A 24,123-nucleotide genomic window follows, 5' to 3' on the forward strand; every position below is an offset into this window, starting at 1 on the left:
ATATGAAAAAATGCTCTAAATCACTATTGATTAGAGAGATGCAAATCAAAACAACTCTGAGGTACCACATCACACCTATAAGATTGGCAAACATGACAGAACAAGAAAATGATAAATGCTGGAGAGGATGTGGGAGAGTTGGAACACTAATTCATTGTTGGTGGAGCTGCGAGCGCATCCAACCATTCTGGAGAGCAATTTGGAACTATGCCCAAAGGGCTACAAAAATGTGCATACCCTTTGACCCAGCAATATCGCTACTAGGACTGTATCCCCAAGAGATCATGTTTGCCTTTCTTAATAAATTATTGTTGACTGGCTGACTGACTGAATTCTCTATGTAGGTCTGAAAAAAATAAAGAGTTCTGGAGCTAGTCAGGTTGCCTAGGGCAGGGCTCCTTCAAGACAGCTCCAACGTCACCTTCTACAATACTTGCCTTCCCCTTTCCTGCTCTAGCAGCCAGTGCTCTCTCTCTTCTCCAAGATTACTTTATATCTGCTTTACATGCATTTTGTATATGCCTCTATACGTACATGTCTCTCCTGATAGAATATAGCTCTTTAATGGCAGAGACTCCTACATTTTATTCTTTGTATCCCCAGTGCTTAACACAACATCCATTCATCCATATAGATGTATATGTATACATGTATGTTATATACGTGTGTATATAATATACATATATATCTGTGTATAAGCACACATGTACATATATTTATCATTTAATATATCTTTGATTGATTATTTTGGTCTAATGCCCATGAGTCTCCTTTCCAGCTTCTGTAGTCTTGGGCCTGACCTGTATTCAATACCAGAGAGAATAATTTGGGGAGAAGCTGAGCAAGTCATAATAGATTTCATTGTTCCTGTCTTTGGAAAGGAACATTCCCATTGCTTTCATAGAAAATTAATTTTAGGTTTTGGCAAAATGATACCTGGATGAACTGTCCTAATATATCCATCTGAGCAAACGAGGTCACTTGGTGTTTCATTGAGAAAGATTGAACAATGATTTCATTTTATGTTGGGAAGCTTGTAGTCAGGCTAAAACTCTCCCATTATTGTATTGTAAAGCTAATGCTGATTACTGTCAAAAAATGAGTCTACTTCTGTCCTTGGCTATGATAGCCAGTACTCCCTGAGGACAGTCTGGCATTTGCCTAGTGGCCCACAGGGGAGAAACAAAGACTTTATGCCATTTTGGGAGGGAGAATGATAATAGCTCACCACCCAGGGAAATGCTTAGGGGGCTGGCATCCTGGGTAATTGTCCAACTCACAACATGGAGATTGTCATATTCTACTTTAGTCACTAAAATCACTCCTTTGCTCAGAAAAAAAAAAAAAAACAAAACAACTGGTCACTTGTTACATTTAGGAGCCAAAATATTCCTTTTCCAAAACTTTATCAACCTCAAAAAGGGTCATCACAGGCACAGGAATAATTATAGGAGGCTTAAATCATTCTCCTTCCCCATGAAAAGTGAACTGTTAAATCTACCCCACCATGCCCTATCTCCCTGTTAAAAGGGTACAGCCCCTTATCAGCAAGGGGACTGATGGGAAGTTAGTTTTCCCGAACTAGAAGGAAAGGTTAAAGGCATCATGGGAAGTTCAAAGGTTCAAGGTTTGGGAGTTGAGGGACTTTGGTGCTCCACAGACAGAAGGCTCTAGAAGTGCAGAAATGCCCTGAGTGAGCCAATTGTAAGTAAAGGGTACTGCTAGCCCAAACTGCCTATAATTACGGAGAACTGGAACCATGTCTGTCTCACTGATTTGCTTAAGGAATGATCTGCCTGGTCAGAATTTTGCTGTTTCCCTGTCTCTGTCTCATGGTTACTGGGATCTGATCAATCTGTCCCTTTCCAACTTCCTCCTCCTCCTCTGCCTGGAAAATTAGCACTGCTTACCTTCAGGGGTCACCTCCTCTCTTGAAATTGTATTTACTTTTAGAATAGATTGTGCCTCTAGAAAGATAAGCTGATTTTCATTCAGAGGACATGTTTGCTATAAAGGATTGGAGGGAGAGGAAGTGGGGAGGACCAAAATCCATCCCTGTCCTGTTCGTTGTTATCACTCTGCCATGTCTGATTCTTTGTGACCCTGTGGACCACAGCATGTTGATACTGGGCATGGGGTTTTCTTGACAAAGAAATGGCAGCGGTTTGTCATCTCCTTGTCCAGCTCATTTTACAGATGAGGAAACTGAGGCAAACAGGCTTAAGTGACTTGCCCAGGGTCATACAGCTAGTAAGGATCTGAGGTCAGATTTGAACTGACGTCTTTCTGACTGCAGACCTGAAGCTCCACCCACTGTACCACCTAGCTGCCTTTTATTTTCACTTCTATACTATTTCACTTGGTGATCTCTCTATACTTTCTTTCTTTGGTGACCTCCTCAGCTCCTTTGGGTTCAATTACTGCCTCTATGAGATGATTCCCAGATCTACATGTCTATTGCCTTAATTTCACTCCAGAGATCTAGTCCTGCATTTTCATACATCTTTTGAATATCTCAAACAAACTGTTCCATAGGCATCTTGAACTCGATGTATTCAAAATAGAACTCATTACTTTTCTTCCCAAACCCCTCTCAAATTTCCTAATAATTGCTTGTCAACTGAACAAAGGTCTTAAACTTAACTGCAAACTTATATGATCACACAGCCCTTCCCCATTCTGTTGCCCTCCTCTAGATATTCTCGAGTCTAATGGCCTTCCTAAAATGTGGGACCCTAAATCCACCAGTCAGCATCTGTTCAGTGCTTTCCACAAGCCAGATACCATGCCTTTCAGTTCAGACTTACACAGTAACAGATGTGAGGAACATTGGGACTCTACTTCCCTTGTTTGGGATGCTACATATCTTAATGAAAATTAAGATCACAGAGGCTTTTTTTAGCCGCCATTATGACACTGTTGACTCATAGTGTGCTTTACCCTTCCCTCTGCTGTGGCCCACTACTTCCCCCTCTCCCACCCAAGATTCTTCATGTATATTTCTTCCATGAAAATCCCCCAGATCACTCCAGTTAGTTTTAGTAACTTCAGGCTAAAAACGCTCCTCTCTTTTCTCTTCTTCCACCACCCCCCACCCCCCAAACCCAACACACCAATCTGCCTGTGTCCCTGTGGTTATAAATCTCCCCTTCCACTTCAATTTTGGCCCTTTAATAGAATGAGGACAGAGAACAATTTTATCAGTCTAAAAAGAAATTTCCACTTTCTGTACACTTTAGTCCCAGGGCAGTATTTTAGAGACAGGCAGTCTGTCGATTCACTCTGCAGTCAGGGAAAATCATTCCTCTCAAACCTGGCATTTCCCTGTCCTCCCTAATATTTGTAGGGCCAGGGTTAGGACCAATTCACTGTTGGGTCAGTGGCTGATCTCTGTGGCTGCTGTGGTCGCCTGTTCCTTTCTATTTGAAGGATTCAGGCTGAAGCTGAATCTCCTGAAATCTGAAGCTCAGTCGACTGTTGCCTCTTACTTAAGTCAACAGGGGGCCTCACAGTCAGATTGGCTCCTCGGGTCAGGAGGTGGAGGATGGCAGAAAGCTTTCCCATTTCCCCCGCCCTTTCTACCTTGCTCCCCTACCTCTTGTTACTCTTTATTTGGAGCAGAGAATCGTTTAGTCATGAAGCATGCTTCAGAAATTGTCTGAACTGAGCACAATGAGATAGGAGCAACAGGCTGGAAATAGCAGGAATCAGTGTGTGTCTGGGCCCTTCCCTGTTCCTGTCCTGATCGAGGCCTTGGAAAGGAGAATGCCTCATGGCCAGAGCTTCTCCTGGATCTCCAAGGATGGGTAATGATGGCAGAGGGCACTGCATTCTCAACCTTAAGATCCTAGGATTTGGAACTTGTAAGGAGGGACCTTAGAGATCACAGAATCCCAAACTCTCCAGGTCAAAAGGGAATTCCAACCCATATCTGAGTAAGAATCCCCTCTGCCACATTCCCAACAAGTGATCATGCAGCTTCTAGAAGTCCTCCTCTGGTGACAGGAGACTCAATGCTTCCTGAGGCAGCTCATGCATTTTTAGAATGTTCCACGTTAGAAAACTTTTCCTTATTTTGAGCCTCAGTCTTCCTCTACGACACTTCCAATCTTTACTTTTAGTTGTTTCCTTGGCAGCCAAGTAGAGCAAATACTACTCCTCGGCTCCATCATGATAGCCTTTCAAATATTCCAAGGTGGTTTTTGTATCTCCCTTGAGTCTCTTCTTCCAAGTGAAACATCCCCAGTTTCATGGACTGATTCTTAAGGTGATCTGGTCTCCAGTTCTTTAATTATTCTGACCATCGTCCTGAGGACCGGCTCAAGTTTGTTAATGTCATTCTTAAAATGTGTTACTGATAGAACTGAGCCCATACTGCAGATGTCACGTGACTAGGGAAGAAATAAATTAAGATGAATATTTCCTGTATTCTAGCTACAATCCTTCTCTTGATATATCCCTCTTAATTCTAATGCCTTCCTTCTGTTAATTACCACTTGTCTGTCCTGTACATGGCTATATATATATATATATATTCATAAACACATGGTATATATGTAAATGTATATATGCATAAACATACACATGTGAACACATAAATGTATATGTACATATATATTTTATACACATACACACACATATATATACACACACATGTTTGTATGTTGTCTCCCCATTAGACAGTGAGCTCCTTGAAGGCAAGACTTGTCTTTGGCCTCCCTTTGTATCCCCAGAGCTTAGAGCAGTGACTGGCATACTGCAGACACTTAATCAATGTTTTCTGATCAACTGATATAGCCTAAGGATTGCATTAACTTTTGTCCGTTGTGTTATGCTGTTGACTCTTGTTGAGCTTACGTATTGTTTGGGATTCAAATGCAGATCTCTGACTCCAAATTCATTGCTTTTTCCACTATGACAATCTACCTTCATTCTATATTTTTCAAAAATTATTTGGTTCCCAATAGGAAATAAAGTTAATCAGTCATTCAATAAGTAAGTATTGAGTATATGGCCAGTACTGTACAATTTCATAGGAGGTTTATAAAGAATTAATCCCATCCTTCAAGTAGCTTATAATGGCTAGGAGACAAAACAAATACAAATTGTTGTGGCAGGATCAATATCTACCTAAGCTGTGTTAGCTGGTTTTTTTGTTTACTAAATGGGAAAGAAAGTATTCTCCAGACTTTATGATCCAGAGGGCTAAGGGTCAAGACATTGACATAACTTCCTATTCATCTAAGGCAAGGGTTTTAAAAAAATCCATGTAGGAATTTTGAAGTGCTTTGCTTTAAATCTAAGTTATAGCAACATCTATGTCATCATTGTATCACACACACACACACACACGTCCCAATATAGTGAAGAAGCTTGCTAGTATTATAGTGGATAGAGCTGAAGACAAAATCAGAAAGACCCAAGTTCAAATCCTGTCTCAGGTATTTACTAGTTGTGTGACCTTGTGCAAGTCACTTACCCTATTTGTGTCTCAATTTCCTCATCTGTAAAATGGGGATAGTACCAGCATCTATCTTCCATCACCATCCAAATGCTATCATCATCATCATCATCATCATCATCATCATCATCATCATCATCATCTTTATTCTAACTAGCATTTAGAAACACGTTTCCATGCTGTCAGCATTAAATTTTAAAGTTTAACAAGAACTTTCTCAAAATTTTAAATAAAAAATTACACATAATTTTATAACAGAAATTCTGATGAAATAAAAATAATTAAAATCAATTTCTATGCTGCATTAAATTTAAAACTTCAAAATTTTTGAAAAAAAATCACTACTTTTTTACCTGAGATTTAATATGATTAAAATATTTAATGTATTTTCATGTATATTACTTCAATCTTAAAAGACTGGTGGTGATTACTGTTGCTCTATTCATTTACAGCTAGAGGAAAAGGAAATTTGTGGATAAAACTGAAATAGTAAATAATACAATATTTGTTCATTTTATGGGAGATTTAGTATTAAACTTTGTCAAGCAAAAATGTAGTATGTAGTGATATGATAGAAAATGTGCTCACAGAGGAATGTGTGAAAGGGGTGGAGTTCATGAATAAATTCAGCTACAATGCATTTCACCATGTTACGGCCTCACAGCCACAACTGAGTGATAGCATCCCTAAAATAAAGGGAAAAAACCTACCAAACCGAAGGAAGTTATGACACCAGCATCTGTGGTAGCTATCTGATGCCCAAAATGGTGCAAGTTGAGATACCCCGCAGAACTGATGGGTCATCTTTTGAGGAGACAGCTCTTTCAATGGAGGATAACTGATCTCATGGAAGAAAATAGATTAAGATAATCTAGGAGGAAGGGATACACTCATGGATGAAGTTAGTTTACCTGTATGTACCTAGTATGTATAGTATATGTAAATCTTAAAAATAATTAAAGGATGTTTGTAAGTTAGTTATATATAAGTATTATATTATGATAATCATTATATTATTAATGTTATGCTAATTATTCTATTTCATTATTATTGTATTATATGCTAGTGGACTAAAATTAATGAGGTACCTATAATTTTTGCTTTGAATTTGCAGGTATAATATGGCCAAAGTTTGGACTGTTGTATGGTCATCTAGAAAAACTGAAAATCAAGAAATCTTTTGTGTAGTGTTATCCAAAGATTTTTAGTGTAGTTTTAAGATATCTTGTATAGAACACATACTTTTGGTGCTGCTGGTAAGGATTGAAGCTTTCCTCCCAAAAGCTATCAGTCCTTATGTCCTAAGAAGACACGTTCCTCCATAATTAGCTTATAAGGCCATTATTTTTATTAAATTATTGGGACTATTCATTTGAGTAGATTATTTTTCATATGCCCTTCTAGAAAATGTATGAATATTTAATTTATGTAATTATGAAAAGAGGTAGGGACATGGAATGAGGGCATTCACTGGGAAGGACCATGACCAGCAACGGAAAATGGGGTAGGAATTGCATTTTAATTAGAGAATAGGGGCAAAAAGACCCAAAAGGCTTTCTAGAGACATGTGGTAAAAGCTAGATGGAGGTAGATGATGTGGGAATAAAGGATGGGATGATGTAGGACAGCAGGCAGCGAGAAGTGGAGGGGGAGAGGAAGAGGCACATATCACTCATGTAACCATGGGTTAGAGTTGGGAGCACTCGGCAACATGGACCCAGATAGAGATGGAAGACTACTCTGGAGTTAGAGTTGGGAGAGGTCTCATTTTTGTAGGTTTTTGGAGGAACAGACTCTTATCTATACCACCTTGGGGTGAGCTCTTTACCATATCCAAATGATCTAAAGTTGTTGGTAAAACTTTGAAACTAATATGTCCACATCATCTCAAAATTATCAGCATCTTTTGGTGTTCTGTTGATCTCACTGTGGATGCTTGGGAACTTGTCTGAGATTTGCATATAGGACCAAAATCGCCTGCCAGCAGTGCGAAGATGGCTTCTACTCATTCAGCACCTATTATCAGAATGTGAATTTTGGTTAATTTATGATACAAGTTGTAAATTGTGGCCCTTTGATCTTTGGGACAGTTTGTATATGACTTCCAGGTTCCTCTTTACAATCCTATTTCCTTCTATTGCTACTTTACACTGGTTACTTATAAACTTATTATTCTATAAGTATTTACTATATTATACTATATATACTTGTTATACTAGAGGATGGGGTACTCAAGGGGACCAGAATAAATACATAATAAAATAAATAAAATAAAATTTCAATATAACATATGAGAATAATAATATAAGAAGTGAAGAACTGATGCAATTTGGCCAGTAACAAAGAAAGGTTCTTGGAAGAGGCTGACCTTCAATGCATGTCAGTGTTAACTCACCGTTAACACAGAGAAAAGAAAAGATATTGTGTGAAAAGTAGAAATATTAGACTTTCTTACTTAGAGGGACAGAAAGAGAAGCTAATAGGAGTAAGACTCCCCTAATTTATTAGGAATTGAACTGAGGATTGCCTATGCAAAGAAATTATACCATTCTAGCTTAATGTGGCATGGAGTATTTAATGGGTTAAGCTGGTGAAAAATTATCTGGGTCATCAAAGAGGTTAGATAAGAATATGGCTAATGTAAGGCAAAGTAAAGGTAGTAGGATTAGGCCTAAGGGATCTTTAATGAAGTAACAGAAAAACATGATCACATTTGAATTTGAGTCAATATCGAATGAGTTATTAGAATATATATATAGAAAGAGTAGGTGAATGACTGTGAGGGTGGCAATTATAAATGGTAGAATAAAGTGAAAGACAAAAAAAAAAATCATGTGAATGTGGTTTTATCTATGGAGAAACCACCCCAACTATACAGTACAAGAGTAGTTTTGATACATGGGACAGCTGAGCATAACTTTGTAATGAAGTGTTGCATCTCAAAAGGATATTTGTTCACTTGAAAAGCACATGCCCTTGAAAGGCAGTAGCTATTCTTGCAAGGAGTAAAACAGAGCCAATATTTCAAGACTGTTCAAATAGGTAGGAGCCATTTAAATGGTTGTCCTACATGGAAAACTAGGCATATAAAAATAGTGAGCCTCCACTGTTATGGAGGTTAGAAATAAGTCATGGACAGTTAACTCTTCAGAAGATTGGAGCCACAGAGGAGGTGGTTATTGTATCTGAGGCAAAATATGTGGCAAGAAATAGGTCAATGAAGATTTGGATAAGTCATATTCCTAATAAAAATCCAAATTTTTTTTTATCAAGTAAAGATACTTGACGGTGATATAGATCAAATGAAGAAGGCTTTATAATTTTCATAGATAGATATGTTTTGCCTATATTAGTCATTGATTTCTATAGTTGAAATACATTGTTTTTTCATACAATAGGTTATAGTTAGAGTCCATACTAAAATTAATGATGACAATAATAAATTTTTTTTACTTTCTCTTTTCCTTTTTTCTGAATTTGTAGTTTTTGCTTCAAAACCTGCTACAATATATAACTGACTAAAATCTCATTATGGGGGTGGTGGTCTAGGGCAAGGCTTCTTAAACTTTTTCCACTAGTGACCCCTTTGTACTTCTTAAACTGTGGATTGTGACCCTGTTTAAGAAGTACTGGTCTAGAGTGTGTTATTGTGGTAAATTTAGTAGATTTGGATAAGTAGACTTTGAGGAATGTCATTTATAAAATGGGGATAACAGTGGTACCTACTTTCCAAGATTGTTTTGAAGATATAATATTTACAAAGTCCTTTACAAACATTGAAGAACTATTTATTTCCAACATGACTGACATCTAGGATGTAGCAGTAGAGATTTCTTTTTTGTTCAGACTGCCAAAGGTTCTGGCCACTGTCATTAACTCAGAGTCTTAGAGTTGCCTGGGACACCAGGAAGTTAAGTGCCCATGGTCACAAAGCTAATACATGACAGATCTGGACTTAAGCTCAGGTCTTCTTGAGTGCAAAGTTGACTTTCTAGTGCATGATACTATATTGTTGTATATAGCATAAGGAGCAGCACAGAATCACAAAGTTTTGAAGTCATGGTATTACTACGGACTCTTTTTTTTTAAGATTTTGCTTCCTGTGAACTTCTAGATCTCTCAATTACTAGCCTCTCTTCTTTCTTTGTAGCTATTTCTATGGTATTTAACCTGGTGAACATGGATAAGTATTTTTTCTCTCTTTCCTATGCTTTTAAAAGTCCTTTTGATTAGATTTGCATGACATCCAGCAAATATATACACACACCTTTGTTAGATGTACTCCATCCCGCATGAGAAGTCTGTTATAACTGTATTTTAAAGCTAGTTCAGAAGTCTAAATCCCATTTGGAGATACCACTTTCTTAGTCAGAAGTTCTGTCATTAAATCTTTCTCTCATTTTGGATTCTATACCTTTAATGGGAAACAGGAAAACACAATCTGTGACCTCGATACTCTTTAATTTCTTGCTCAAGGCTTCATAATCTTTGGCAAAACTTATCAGTCTCCTGGTAGCATTTTTTGTGCCCATATAAATCATAGGAAGTGAATATTAGAAAGCAGTCGGCCACTCTGTTGTCATAGGATTGACTACGAGCTATCTCAGTACCCCTGTGCAGGAATCACCTGCCATGCCTGCTCTTGGCTTTTCCTTCTGACCGTTACTATACAATCTCTCACCTAACAACTTCTGTGGCTCCTGGGGCTGTTCAGTTGTTTCAGTTTTGTCTGACTCTTTGTGACCCTATCTGAGGTTTTCTTGGCAAAGCAGTTTGCCATTTCCTTCTCCAGCTCATTTTACAGCTCATTTTACATCTAATTCTACTCAGTATATCTTGTCTTCCTTCCTTCCCATAACCTTCTCCCACAGGAATTGGGAATGATCCAACAAAGTAGATGGCTCATTCATGGAGTACTGAAGTATTTTCTTCAATCTACCATTCTGTAGATATTTAATAGAGTTTGTTGAATTGTGAGTTATTTTCAGTAAAAACCCAGCAGTTCCTCAATTTTGGAATTCAAGTCCTACTGTTTATAACCTCCATTAATTCCTCCCTTATTCAAGAGTTGACAGATTCTCAGAATTTGAGGATTTGAAGAAGCCTTTGAGATCAGCTATCAAGTCTTTTTCTACTCAGTTTGAATATCAATTTCTTGCTCATTAGCCAAGGAAAAGATGAAAATTAAATTAGCTGATTTTATATTAGGAGTTTTGGTTTAAAAAAAAAGAGTGGATGAGTTGAAGGTATGAGCTAAAATGAAGTTTCTGAATTATCTGTGCAGCTCAATTATCCATGTCCTTATCTCCTTTCACCAGAAACAAAAGATGGGTTATATTTCTGGTGCTGATTAAATAAGTGACTGCTAATTAATATGACTTAAAATATGATTTTTAAAAAATGACCATTTTACAAGAAACTAGGAAATGGATACAGTCAACCTCTCTCCATCTAAACCTTAGTTTTCTTTAATCAATACATATGGTGTTGGTACTCTCATCAGAGAAACTGGTTTGCCAGGGTGGTTTTCAAAGGAAGTGTAAAAACCGTTAAAGCCGAAGGCTTCTGACACCTCCTCCATAAATGAGATGATTTTTTTTTTTCTGATAAGATGTAGTCTCTATCACATACCATCTCATATTCTGAAATGTGATTTTCAGCCATCGATATGAAGAAACTTACTGAAAATTAATGATTTTTTAAAAATGCTTAGGCAGCATTCAGTATACTGAGCTGGCTAGAGGACTGAAACACTAAAAGAATGCTCAAGGAAAACATATACCAAATATTTTAAGTTCATTTATTTTCTGCTAAGGTTTTATTTTTACCAAGGGGTGTATCTGGTTTTATTACAAGGCATTCCCATGAACCTGATGATCGTTTTCTATGGAATCTTGGGATTCTTTCTCTAAAATAGTGACTCTTGAATCTTTCAGTTAAAATCCCCTCTGATATCATATACAGTTTGCCCTGCATATCTTCTTTGTTTATAATGGCAGCTATGTGGATAGAGTACTGAATCTGGAGTTAAAAAGACATGAATTTCAAATATGGCCTCTGACACTATTTGTGTTGACCCTGGGCAAGTCACTTAACCTCTTTCTTCCCCATCTGTGAAATAGGAATAATAATAACCCTTAATCTTCCATGGTTATTGTGAGGATAAAATGATGTGTTTGTAAAGTGTTTTGCATTCCTTAATGTGCCGTATACAAATGCTAGCTATCATTAAGAACAATAATTTTAAATCTTTACATTTTCAAATTACATGTAAAATAATTTTTAACTTTCATTTTTTAAAAATTTGAGTTTCAAACTCTATCCACCTCTGCCTTCCCTCCACTATCCCTGAGATGGTAAGCAATTTGATATATATTCTACATGTAGAGTCAAGCAAAATATATTTCCACATTAGCCATATTGCAAAAGAAAACCCATACCCAAAACAAAACAAAACCCCAAACCCAAGAAAGATAAAGTAGAAAAGTAAGTGTCAATCTGCACTGAGACTTCATCAATTCTTTCCCTGGCTGTGGATACCATTTTTCATGAGTTCTTTGGAATTGTCTTGCTGAGAAGAGCTAAGTCAGTAACAGTTGATCATTGTACAAAATTGCGATTATGTGTACAATATTCTCCTGGTTCTGTTCATGTCATTTTGCATCAGTTCATGTAAGTCTTTCCAGGTTTTTCTGAAATCTGCCTGCTTGTCATTTCTTATAGCACAATAGTATTCCATTACATTCACATACCACAACTTGTTCAGTTATTTCTCAATTGATGGGCATCCTCTTAACTCTGCATCACTACACAAAGAGGTGCTATAAATATTTTTGTACATATATTACCATTTTATTTTCTTCATTCTCTCTGGGATACAGACCTAGCAGTGGTATTGCTGGGTCAAAGGCTATGTACAGTTTTACAGTCCCTTGGGCATAGTTCTAAATTGCTCTCCAAAATGGTTGGGTCAATCCACAACTCCACCAATAGTGTATTAATGTACCAGTTTTTCCCACATCCTCTCTAGCATTTGTCATTTTCCTTTTCTGTTATTTTAGCCAGTCTGATAGATGTGAGGTGGTACCTCATAGTTGTTTTAATTTGCATTTCTCTAATCAATAATGACTTAGAGCATTTTTATATGACTATAGATAGCTTTGATTTCTTCATCTGAATACTGCCTGTTCACATCCTTTAACCATTTGTCAGTTGGAGAATGACTCTTAATTCTTATAAATTTGACTCAATTCTCTATATATTTGAAAAATAAAGCCTTCATCAGAGAAACCTGCTGTAAAAATGTTTTCCCCAGTTTTCTGCTTCCCTTCTAATCTTGGCTGCATTGATTTTAATATAATCAAATTTACCCACCTTATATCCCAATTTATATTTTTTTGTTTGGTCATTAATTCTTCCCTTATTCATAGATCTGACAGGTAATATCCTATGTTCCCCTAATTTGCTTATGGTATCACTCTTTATGTCTAAGTCACATGCCCATTTTGAAATTATTTTGGTAAATAGTTATTATTGAACATAGATGTGTGCATGTTGTCACCTCCACTAGAACTGAGCATCTTTGCTTTTCTTTATAATTGAATTATTTAGTTATCAATTAATTTTTAATCTAAGCTTCAGAGGCCCTTTATTGAATGTAATTTTCATTACATTGTGGTCAGAAAAGAAGTATTTAATATTTCTACCCATCTGTATTAGTAATTTTTTTAGGCTATAATTTTGATAAAGGTGCCACACAACTGAAAAATAGGTGTATTCATTTCTATTCCCATTCAATATTCTTCAGAGGTCCATTCTATCTAACTTTTCTAAAAAATTCTTTTTACCCCTTTAATTTCTTGTTTATTTTATGGTAGATTTATTTGGATCTAAAAGGGATAAATTGGGTTCCTCCCTTATTATAGTTTTACCCTCTATTTCTTCCTGTGACATTTATTTCCTTTTATTGCCATTTCTGTGCCATTTAGTGCATATATGTTCAGTGTGGACTCATTGTTTATATGTTCAGGACTCTAATTCATTATCTAGGTATCAATATTGATTTTTACTGTCTATAGTACCACTTAGCAAAATGCAGTTTACCTGTTTATTTCCTTTGTTTGTTTTTGCTTTGAGAACATGATTGCTACTCCTGCTTTCTAACTCCATTTGAAGCAGAAGAACTTCTGATCTAGCCCCTCAGTTTAATTCTGGAGGTATCTTTCTATTTCAAGTGTGTTTCTTGTAAATAATATATTCTCAGATTCTGGTTTCTAATCCATTCTGCTACCCTCTTCTATTTTGTCAGTTCATCCCATTTATATTCACTGTTGTGACTGCTAATTGTGTATTTATCTCTAACCTATTCTCTTATATTTGTCCTTGTCTTTTTTCCCCTATCCCTTCCTTTCATATTGCTTGGCCTTCCCCGTAACCTCCTCTATTATATAAACTTTCCCTCATGTACTCCATTTTTGTGAGATTCTTTTCTTCTCTCCTTTTCTTCCTTCCCTGTCATAGAGCATTCCTCTTCCCTATCCTTTCCATTCTTCTTTTATGATCATTAATATATAACAGGATGACTCTTATGCTCTCTGTGTAATCAGCTGCCCTTAAAATCCTGAACAGAGCTCTGAGAGTCTACGCGAATTATCTCCCCATGTAAGAATGTAAAGAGTTTAGTTTTGTTTAGTCCCTTATGATTTCTCAGTCATGTTCTTTGTTGTTGTTTGTTTTGTTTTTATGCTTCTCTTGAACCCTGTATTTGAATGTCATGATTTTCATTCAGCTCTGGTATTTTTTATCAGGAATGCTTGAAAGTCCTCTATTTAATTAAATATTAAGTTTTTCCCTTGAAGGATTATCCTCTGTTTGGCTGGGTAGGTTATTTTTGTTTGTAAACCAAGAGCTTAGAACATGATATTAAGCTCCTAATTTCTCTATATAGCGACTGCTAATCTTGTGTTATCCTGACTCTGGCTATGTAGTACTTGAATTTTTTTTCTTTCTGACTTCCAGTATTTTTGTTTGACCTAGGAACTCTGGATTTTAGTTACAATATTTCTAGGAGTCTTCATGTTAGTATTTCTTCCATTTGGCCAATTTTAATTTTTGAGTTTTATTTACCAAGTTATTTTTTCTCTTTTCATATCTTTCTTCCATAGCTCCCATTTGGTTTTTAGTATCTTTAACTCTTAAGGGTATTCTTATTGACCTTGTGTTCAACCTGCATGTTTCTTTAAATCTTTGCTTGTAGATATTTTCAGGTAATTGTCTTCTGTGTTTGTGTCTTATGTTCCCTTCATCATCACAGCAGCTCTTTATGCTCAGGATCTTTTCCATTTGTTCATTTCTTTCTTTCTATGTGTTAACTTCAAACTTTGTTACTTCTGGGTTCTATGCAATTGTGGGGAGGCAGAGGGGAGGAAGGTAGTGGGGCTGTCTGACTTGAACTTGTCCTTTTATGTCCTTCTTTGGCTTTCATAGCTCTGGCTGGAGGCCTGCAAGTTTCTAGTGCTTCCAGAGTCCTATGCAAGTTCCTGACCCAAATTTAGGTAGGTTGGCTTGTACATGATTGAGTTTCAGTAGAATGTTCCTGGATGAGGTCATTGTTAGCCTTCTGGGAGGTTTTGCAGGTTTGGAGAAATTGCTATTGGTTCCCCTACAGTATGAGATCCTTCACTGATTATTCCACTGCAGGCTTCGAAGCAGTATTAAAGGCTCAAACTGAGTTACCATTGCTTGGCTCATGCTCAGAGCCAATGACTACATTTCCAGAACTTATTTCTTGCTCACTACACAGCAAAGGTGGCCCACTCTTCCTTCCAACTGCCCTGGATCCATGGCCCAGAACTGGACAATGGCAAATAGAACTGCCAGATGGTGCCAGTTTGCATACAGTGCTAGTTCAGGCATCTCCTGGGATCTCTTTCTGTCTCTGTGCTTTCTGTCCTAGTACTCTTGGCTCTCTTCATTCTGTGGGTACTGGAATGCTTCCACAACTGGTGGAAACTCTGGGGCACCTAGGCAGTTCTCACTCCAGTATCTATAGACATGTCTTCCTAAGTTGTATCAAACTAAAAAAAAATGACTCTGTGATATTTTTCCCCCTTGCCTTTCCTGATTAGAGTTCAGTCTTGCATATTTTCTAGATTGTGTGGCAATATGCTGGTGATTCTTCTCACTCCACCATCCATTCTGCTTTTGGGTTTTCTTCACAGAGCCTTCTTTGGCTGCCTTGGGATACAGAGTCTTATAGAATCTTAGAATCTTAAGCTTGTCTCTGGTGGTTCTGGGGAACTGTGCTGACTTGGAGGTCTGAATGTAGGTGCTCATTTACTAATGAGTTTCCTTTCCTATTGCTTGTAGGCTGCTGGCTGACTTGTGCAGATGTGAGGAAGAAAAAGTCACTTACTGAAGTTTCTCATTGGATTTCTTGATTATTTTTTGGTCTTGCATAATTCTCATGTTTTTGCTGCAGTAGATGTATGGGAGCTGGGCTGCCTGCCTCCCTGCCTCCATTTAGGACACCATCTGGGTTGCCATTTACACTGTATTTTGTTGGAGGAGTGATACACTGAGGGGAAACTAAAGGAAAACATGTTGAAGTTGTATTTATGATGCAATGATCCAGTCAGTCAAGACCATAGCTCTTAACTTATTTTATTTGATTGGAAGAATGAGACAAAAGAAAACACGATGGAGTTTCATTTAATTTTTCTGAACTCTTACTCTAATGCTCACTGGCCAATATTTTATTCAGATTTTGAACAATGCCTCAACTGATGAGAAGTCTGTTGGGAAGAGAACATGTGATCATTAGCTTATAATGTGGTTATCCATGGTCAGTGACAAATATTGCATAATGATACTAATTATAATCAATTCAACAAACATTTATTATTCTCATCTGTGTGACAGCTAAAAATGGTTGTCATGATAACAGGATAGAGGTTACAAATTTTAGTTGAAGAATTCAAACTTGGTGTATCTTCCTTGTATCATGGGATTGCCTGAGCTTCGTAAGGTTCCACACTCCACTGTATGAAAAAGAGACATATTCCTACCCTAGTGCTCTGTCTTGGCTTTCTTTGTTTCCTAGAACATAAGTCTCTGATGAAATCAAAGCAAATATCACACAGAGTGCAGTGAAGTTGTGCATGGTAGGTAACAGCAGGCTGCAAAATATAACCAATGAGAGACTTCGAGGAACAGAAATAGAAGATGTCAATAGAAAGATATAGGATGGAAAGAGAAGATGGGCTGATCACATGAACAGAAGGGGTGATAGGTGGACACTCTGAGTGCTTCACTGGAACCAACCCCTACTGGTTTCAACCGAAAGTAAGGAGGATCTCCAGAACATTAGGTTGGCCCCCATCTGGCAGACTTGTACAAGGACTCAGACAAGAGAATTGCATAGGATAGGCAACCATGGACAGGGTGCTGATCTGCATGACTGGAGGGAATACTCGAATCTATGAGATCATAGTCACTTGTGAATGTTATTATCTTCTAGGTATATTCCACTCAGTGAGTCCAGTGCAGAAACTTTTATATAGTAGGCACTTAAGAATGTGGACTCAATTAATGATTACATCTGAACTCCCAGTCAGCTAACTCTCTGTCTGTCTCTCTGTCTCTGTCTCTGTCTCTCTCTCTCAAGGCATATCAGCAGCTGCTCTCTAACATATTCTTAGACAGGTGTCTGAGACATTGAGAAGTTAAGTGATTTATCTAGGGTTACACAACCAATAAATGCCAGAGATGAGTCTTCACTCTGGGTTCAGCTCTCTATCCATTATTTATCATTATCATCATCATACTCATCATCATCCTCCTCATCATCATAATTTTCAATTCAATAAACATTCATTGAATAGTATGTGCTAGGCACTGTGCTAAGTGTTGGGTATATAAATAAGAAAAAGAAAGTCTCTACCTTCAAGTAGCTTATAATCTAACAGGAGAAAGCACCACACAAAAGAAAGCTGGAAGTGGGGAGGGGGGGGCGGATCTTGTTCAGCAGAGAGGAAAGCAGGCAGAGCTGCAGATGGAGAGTGGAGTTGGAAATCCAATTTCTGCCCTCCATAAAGGAAAGCTTTGGGAGGAGTTTGATATGTCACTCTCCAGCCCTCCAATCAGAGAGGAAAGGAACCTGAGGGAGGTGCTATTCAAGCCTTGAGTTAGCAGCACCAGGAGAGATTAAAAATAATTTAATTTACCCTGAGAGCAGCATCTTGTTCTTCTGAATTGATACCTGAGTACATTCATTATCATTAAGAATTGATAGCTAGCAAATATATAAAACTTTTAAGTTTGCACAGCTATTTACAAACCTAGCCTCATTTGATCTTCTCAACAACCCTGAGAAGTAGGTGCTATGATTACTCACCCTTCCCCCGCTTCCAGATGAGGAAACTTGGGGTAGAAAAAGGTTAAGTGATTTGCTAGTTAATGTCTAAGGCAAGCTGCCTCTAAATAAATATTTAATTAATTGAATTCATGAAAGGTAGAAAAACAGATTAGAAATACTAATTTATTAGAATTCTAATCTATGAGAACAGAAATATCTATTAACTTTTAGAATTCTAACACATTAGAAATTAGCAACAGATTAGAAATTCCAACTCTGTTAACTAGTTGCATATCTTTGAGCACAGTATACTACCTCTGGACCTTAGATACCTTCTATGTAAAATGAAAGCACCAGCTTAGACAATCTCTAAAGCCCTTTCCAGGGCAAAGATTCTGCAGTTTTATGTATCCAAGGCAGTTGCAGCATCCTTGTATACTTGGTACATTCTTATGTAAAGAATGACAGTGGAAACCCATGTCTCTTCTTTGGGCTCAGTTAACATAGGGCAACTACAAGCACCCTAAACATCATCACTCACTCAAGTATTTATTAAGTGCTTACTATTTAAAGAGTTGCTCAACTAGGTTCCACGAATACAAAGGCAATAAACCCCCAAAAGTCTATACTCTCAACAAACTTGAATCTGAGGAGTATGCAGCATGCACATTAAGAAGAGTAAATTAGATCTTTATCATTTATTTATTGATCTTATTTACAATCAATTGATCTTGTCCTGGTAATGCTTAAGTCTTACTTCTTTGAATTTAGTCCAGAATTCAGCTTAATTTTAGAAATCCAGCTCTCCTGCTGATCTATTCTTGCCTCAAGGAATTTTGCTAACCTTGGTGAATGTGTGTGAACTCAAAGGAATTGGGTTTGATAGCTTTACTCCACTAAGCTATCCTTCAAGGATATCTGGTTTGCTGCCCAAAAGTCTGAGCCACTATTTCGCCCTGGACTCATTTTTTAACAGTGGCATGTTATCTTGAGCAGATACTTGCTTCAGTTGACCCTTTTATTAAAATTGAAAACACAACATACAGCAATAGATATGAAAGTACATACAAATTAAATGCAAAGGAACAGGAAGTGGGATTAGTGATGGCAAAAGATTAAGAAAGCCCTCCTGTAGAAGGCTGCCTCTAATCAGAGACTTAAAAGAAGCTATAGGTTCTAATAGAGAGAGAGGAAGAGGAACACTAAATCTAGGAGGAGAAGCAGTATGGAAAAAAAATTGGAAAGTTAGACTAAGGTCAGATTACAAATGTCTCTAAATTCAAACAAAAACCAAAAAGAGTTAATATTTTCTCTTAGAGGCAATAAGAATCATTGAAGATTTTAGAGCAGGAAACTCATGAGCTGCCAAGGCTGTGGCACTAAGGTTCTTTTTGAGTGACTACAAGCAGCAGACAGGGCACCCTGACATGCATCTATCTAGGGTATAACTGTGCTCAAGAGACCAATGCCCCAGGCACAGTATAGTAGAAAGACTACCAGTCTTAGGAGTTGGAAAACTTACTGTATTACCTGGGGTAAATAATAAATTCTTAGTTTTATCATCTATAACATGGGAATGATGATAGTACTTGCATTCTCTTACCTCACAGGGTTGTTGTGAAGGAATCTCTTTGTAAATATGAAAGTACCATACAAACACGAACTCTTAAAGAATGATAAAACCCTATAAATGGCACCAGCCAGATGAAGACAATGCTTCTGTGTGGAAAGCATAAGGAAATGAATGAATGCAAAAGAATCAAGTGCTTACTAGATGCCACGCACAAAGCACTGGAGGAGGTGAGGTAGGAGAGACAGTTCCTGTTCTCAAGGAGCTCGCATTCTAACTGGAAGAAGACAATACAGACATAAAAGAGAGCTGAACTGCATTATGCATGTCAAGGAGTCCTTATGCTCCATCAGTGGCCAGATGACAAAGCTAAGAAGCTGCAGGATATAGAGGAAGGCAGATGGAAAGGCCTAGCGGACCTCTGGATGTAATGCCAGGGCAGATGGTCTGGCAATCCTCCATTTCACTGTAAGGAATACAGTTGATGACTCCCACTTCATCTAGACTATGAGTGGTAAAGCAGTTTGGATGAGTTCTGGGACAGCAGAGCCAGAGGAGGTGGAAGGCAAGGGAGATAGGGTACCTCTGATGGTGGTGGCCTTTCCTGATTTTTTTCAGTTATACCTGCTTAAACAGGTAGCAAATGCTGTTCTCCAAATAAAGGAGGCGATGTACAGTCACGCTCTACCATCTTATTAAAAGGTAGCAAGATTACCTGATGAACTCAAAACTTTTTCACTTACCTGCAGAGCCTAAAGATACAATATTAAAAAAATGACTATAAAATCTACGCCCCACTCTTGCTTGAAGCATGTTTTGTTGTTACTTTGTTTTTGTGTGGAGGGTTTTTGTTTTTTACACACTATGTATTCAGGACTCACAAAACAGCACAAATTATGACTCCCAGGCATAGCTGTCCTCCTCTCCCCCCCTTTTTTTGGATATCTCACTTTTAATGTTATAGGCTTATGCCCCATTGCTAAGCAGTAAAGCAAATGTGTTTCTGAGATCAGTCAATACCTTTTAGAAAGCAGTCGCATCATAAAAGAAATGCTCTTTGTGATCCATTTTCCCAACGTTTCTCTTATCAATAATGGACTGTTCTTTTGGAGTAGCTAAAGGAGAGGGATGGAGCTGAAGGATAGGTACTGAACCTTTCAGCTGTGCTTGTTGGAGCAGCCACGGATACAATTAGACAATGCTTCTGAAAGATGTAAGATTGTAACACTATAGGATCATTATGTGAATAGTTTTGAAAACATTTATTAACTTAACTACACATAAAGACGCATAACATAATGAGAAAAAAAATAAATGGCCAGCTAAATCACTGAAGATATGGAAATATGCCCTGTGTCCAAGCCACCATCACTTCTGTGTTTCTCTTCCTCCCAATGTAAGCAATAGAGAAAGGCTACTCTCAGTTGTCTAACCCTTTGCCTTGGATGATGCCACACAATCATCCTCTTAAAACTAAGTAGGGTAGGCTTTTGTTTCTCAGTGCTAGTGGCTTTCACTTTGCTATATTCCATTTCTGTGGTAACCTGTACCTCCCTGCCCCATTTCCCAAATTAGTGGAGTGGGTTTGGCTTTTTAACTCACTTGTGAACTCACTGTCCTGATGTCCCTGGTGACTCTTCCAAACCTTTCCACCCCTCCTCAAACCTCCCATGGTTCCCCTCCCCAACTCCTCAGCTGTGCCTCCTACTTTATAGGAAAAAAAAACTGAGTCCATTCACCATGAGCTCTCTCTTCTCTCTTTTGCCTTATCCTCTATCACTCAGACACATCCCTTCTGCCACTATCTCCTCCTTTGCCCCTGTCTCACAGATGAAATAGCCTTACTCTTTACCAATGCTAACCTTCTAATTGTTCAAGTGATCTCTTCTATTCCATCTCCTCCTCTGTCATCCTCTTGTCAGTTATTTATAATCTCTTTGATTTACTGCCGCATTCCCTACAGTCTATAAAGATGCCCATATCTTCTCCATCCTGAAAAAAAACAACTCTCCCTTGGTCCTTCCCTCCCTATCACCCTTTGTCTTCTGCCCTTTGTAGCTAAAAGCCTTCAAAAGGCCATCTACAATAGCTGTCTCTATTTTCTCTCCTTCCACTCTTCTTGACCTTGTACAGTCTGGCTTCTGACCCTATCATTCCACTGAAATTACTCTCTCCACAGTTACTAACTATGTCTTAGTTGCCAAATACAGGGGCCTTTTCCTGGTTCTTAGTCTCCTTGATTTCTCTGCAGCCTTTGATCACTTTCTTCTCCTTGATACTCTCTTCGGTCTAGGTTTTCAGGACACTACTGTCTCCTTGTCCTCATACTACCCTTCTGACTGCTCCTTCTGTCTCCTTTTGCTGGATCAAGATCATGCCCTTCAAACTTAGGTGTCCCTTGGTGTTCTGTCCTAGGTCCTCTTCTCTTCTCCTTTTATACTATTTCCCTTGGTGATGGATTTAATTACCCATCTCTATGCTAATGACTCAAATCTACCTATCCTGCCCCAAACTAACTCTCCATTGACCTCCAACCTCACATCTCCAACTGCCTTTCAAACATCTTATACTGGATGTCCAGTAGACATCTTTAATTTATTACATCCAAAATAAAACTCATATTTCCCCTAAAGAACTTCCTGTCTCCTATGTTCCCTATTACTATAGAAGGCAATACCATTCTCCTAGTCCCCTCAAATTTGCAAACAATAAGCCATCATGGATTTCTCACTATCTCTCACCACCCACCATCCCATATAATGTTTCTAAGGCTTGCCGATTTTACCTTTGCAACATCTCTTGAATATACACCGTTCTCACCTCTGATGCTACCACCATCCTCATTAGGGTTCATCACTTCACACCTGAACTCACCTACTGGTGAGACTGCCTACCTCAAGTCTCTCTTGGCTAAATGTGAAACAAAACTTGTTTGCTCCCTGTACTGAGCTGCTTTATCTTGGGGACTTAGCCCTTTCATTTAAGAATTTAGAAGGTACCTTTTGCCCAGGCAGGACCAGGCCCATTGTAGGCTACCCCGCCAAAAAGTGACCATTCTATGGAAGCACTGGTGTGCCCTCAAACAGACTTGGCTGTGGATCTCTATAAGCACAGAGGTGAAGGCCCTGGTGTCTATATTCACACCTGCTGTTGGGTGGGACAATTTTTAATCAGTCAATTAACAAACATCTCTTAAGTGCCTGCTATGTGTCAGGAACTGCTGCACCATTGGGGATACAAAAAAGAAGAAAAAGACAGTGTTCCAGGCATGAAATAAAGCCAGAAAAAATGCTCAGAGCCAAGAGACAGAGTGTCTTGTTCGTGGAACAGCCAGGAGGCCAGTGTGACTGGATCAAAGAATCTGTGATGGGGGAGTAAGATCTAAGAAGACAGGAAGAGTCCTAGAGGGCTACTTTACAGAGGGTTTTGAATGCCAAAGATAGCATTCTGTATTGGTCTTAGAGGTAAAAGAAGCTGCTAGTGTTTAATGAGGGTGTGTGTGTCTGTGTGTGTGTGTGTGTGTGTGTGTGTGTGTGTGTGTATGTGTATGACACAACTGGACTCATACTTTAGTGGCTGAAAATACTCTAAGAGGGCTTTTTTTGTTTAACAAAGTGCCACCCTTCTCTATATCAAAATCATTCAAAATTCCTTGAGTGTCTCCTTGATCATAAACACCAGGCAAGGCACGAAAGAGGGAAGTAAATGTTTACCAAAGGTTTGTCCCTGTAATGAAGGTGCTCCAGTGCAATGTCCAAGTTGAAGATAAGCTCCCGGTGGAGAAGTCCCTAATATGCTACCAGCTTGCAGATGACATTGTACTAATTGCACTAAGTCCTGGAACACTGATGAGCTTTCTTGAAGAGATCACTCAAAAGTAGTTTGGCTTGATCATCTATATAGGAAAAACTAAATGGATGAAGAATGTTTATTTTCCTGGTTATAACACATTTAGATGCACATCCCATAAAGCTTCTCTATCAATATGAATAAATTAATGAAAAATATGTGTTTATGAAGCACTATCAAGCACTGTTCTAAGCCCTGCGAACACAAAAATAAAACTAAAGACAGTGCCTGCCCTCAAAAGGCCTACATTCTAATTGGGGTGGCAACATACTTAAGAAAGTGGTGATCAGGGAAGACTATTTTAGTTTGAAAATTTATAGGGATGTTAAATGCAGCAAAGGGGAGCAGATACACCTTTTCCAGTAGCAACGGCAGTATTGATTTGATTATAGTTCCAAAACTAAAATGTGGTATTTTGGGGGTACAGAGTAGCTGTCCAGAAGATGGCTGAGGAGTAAACTGAGGTATAGCTGGAGCCTGCCTAGATATAGTAAGTCACACGAGGTACTCACCTATCAAGGCTGGGGGCGATAAAATGGTTAAATCTTTCAGGGCATGAGATCTAGTCTGGTGGCAAGGCAGCTGGGAAGAAGATAGCTGTACATATATCTAGTTTAGTATACATGGACAAATTAGATTCCGAGTTCAACAAGAGGAGAGCAGGCTAGACTGCCCAAGGGAAATTGCAAAGCTCCATTGGTGACCCCAAATTTCCCATGAAAGCAAAGGTCTATCCTTTTAATAACAACATTCTATTGAGTTGTCAGATGACATGGAAGACAATCTCTAATGAATTAGTGGAGTTGTGTATGGTGAGTATGAGCAAGCTACCATATATAGTTATAAGGAAAATTTGATTATGAGAATATAAGGAATTTCAAAGACTAG

The 24,123-nt window shown here is 38.2% G+C and overlaps 1 protein-coding gene and 1 pseudogene across 12 annotated transcripts in view; both read right to left on the reverse strand.

Moving 5' to 3' along the window:
- Positions 1-24,123, reverse strand: part of KIF16B (kinesin family member 16B) — a 550,717-nt gene that overhangs the window by 141,506 nt on the left and 385,088 nt on the right. The window lies entirely within an intron of this gene.
- On the reverse strand, positions 7,989-8,788 carry LOC140529797 (cytochrome b-like; annotated as a pseudogene).

This window comes from Notamacropus eugenii, chromosome 1, assembly GCF_028372415.1.
Source record: "Notamacropus eugenii isolate mMacEug1 chromosome 1, mMacEug1.pri_v2, whole genome shotgun sequence".
In the NCBI taxonomy this organism is placed as follows: domain Eukaryota; kingdom Metazoa; phylum Chordata; class Mammalia; order Diprotodontia; family Macropodidae; genus Notamacropus; species Notamacropus eugenii.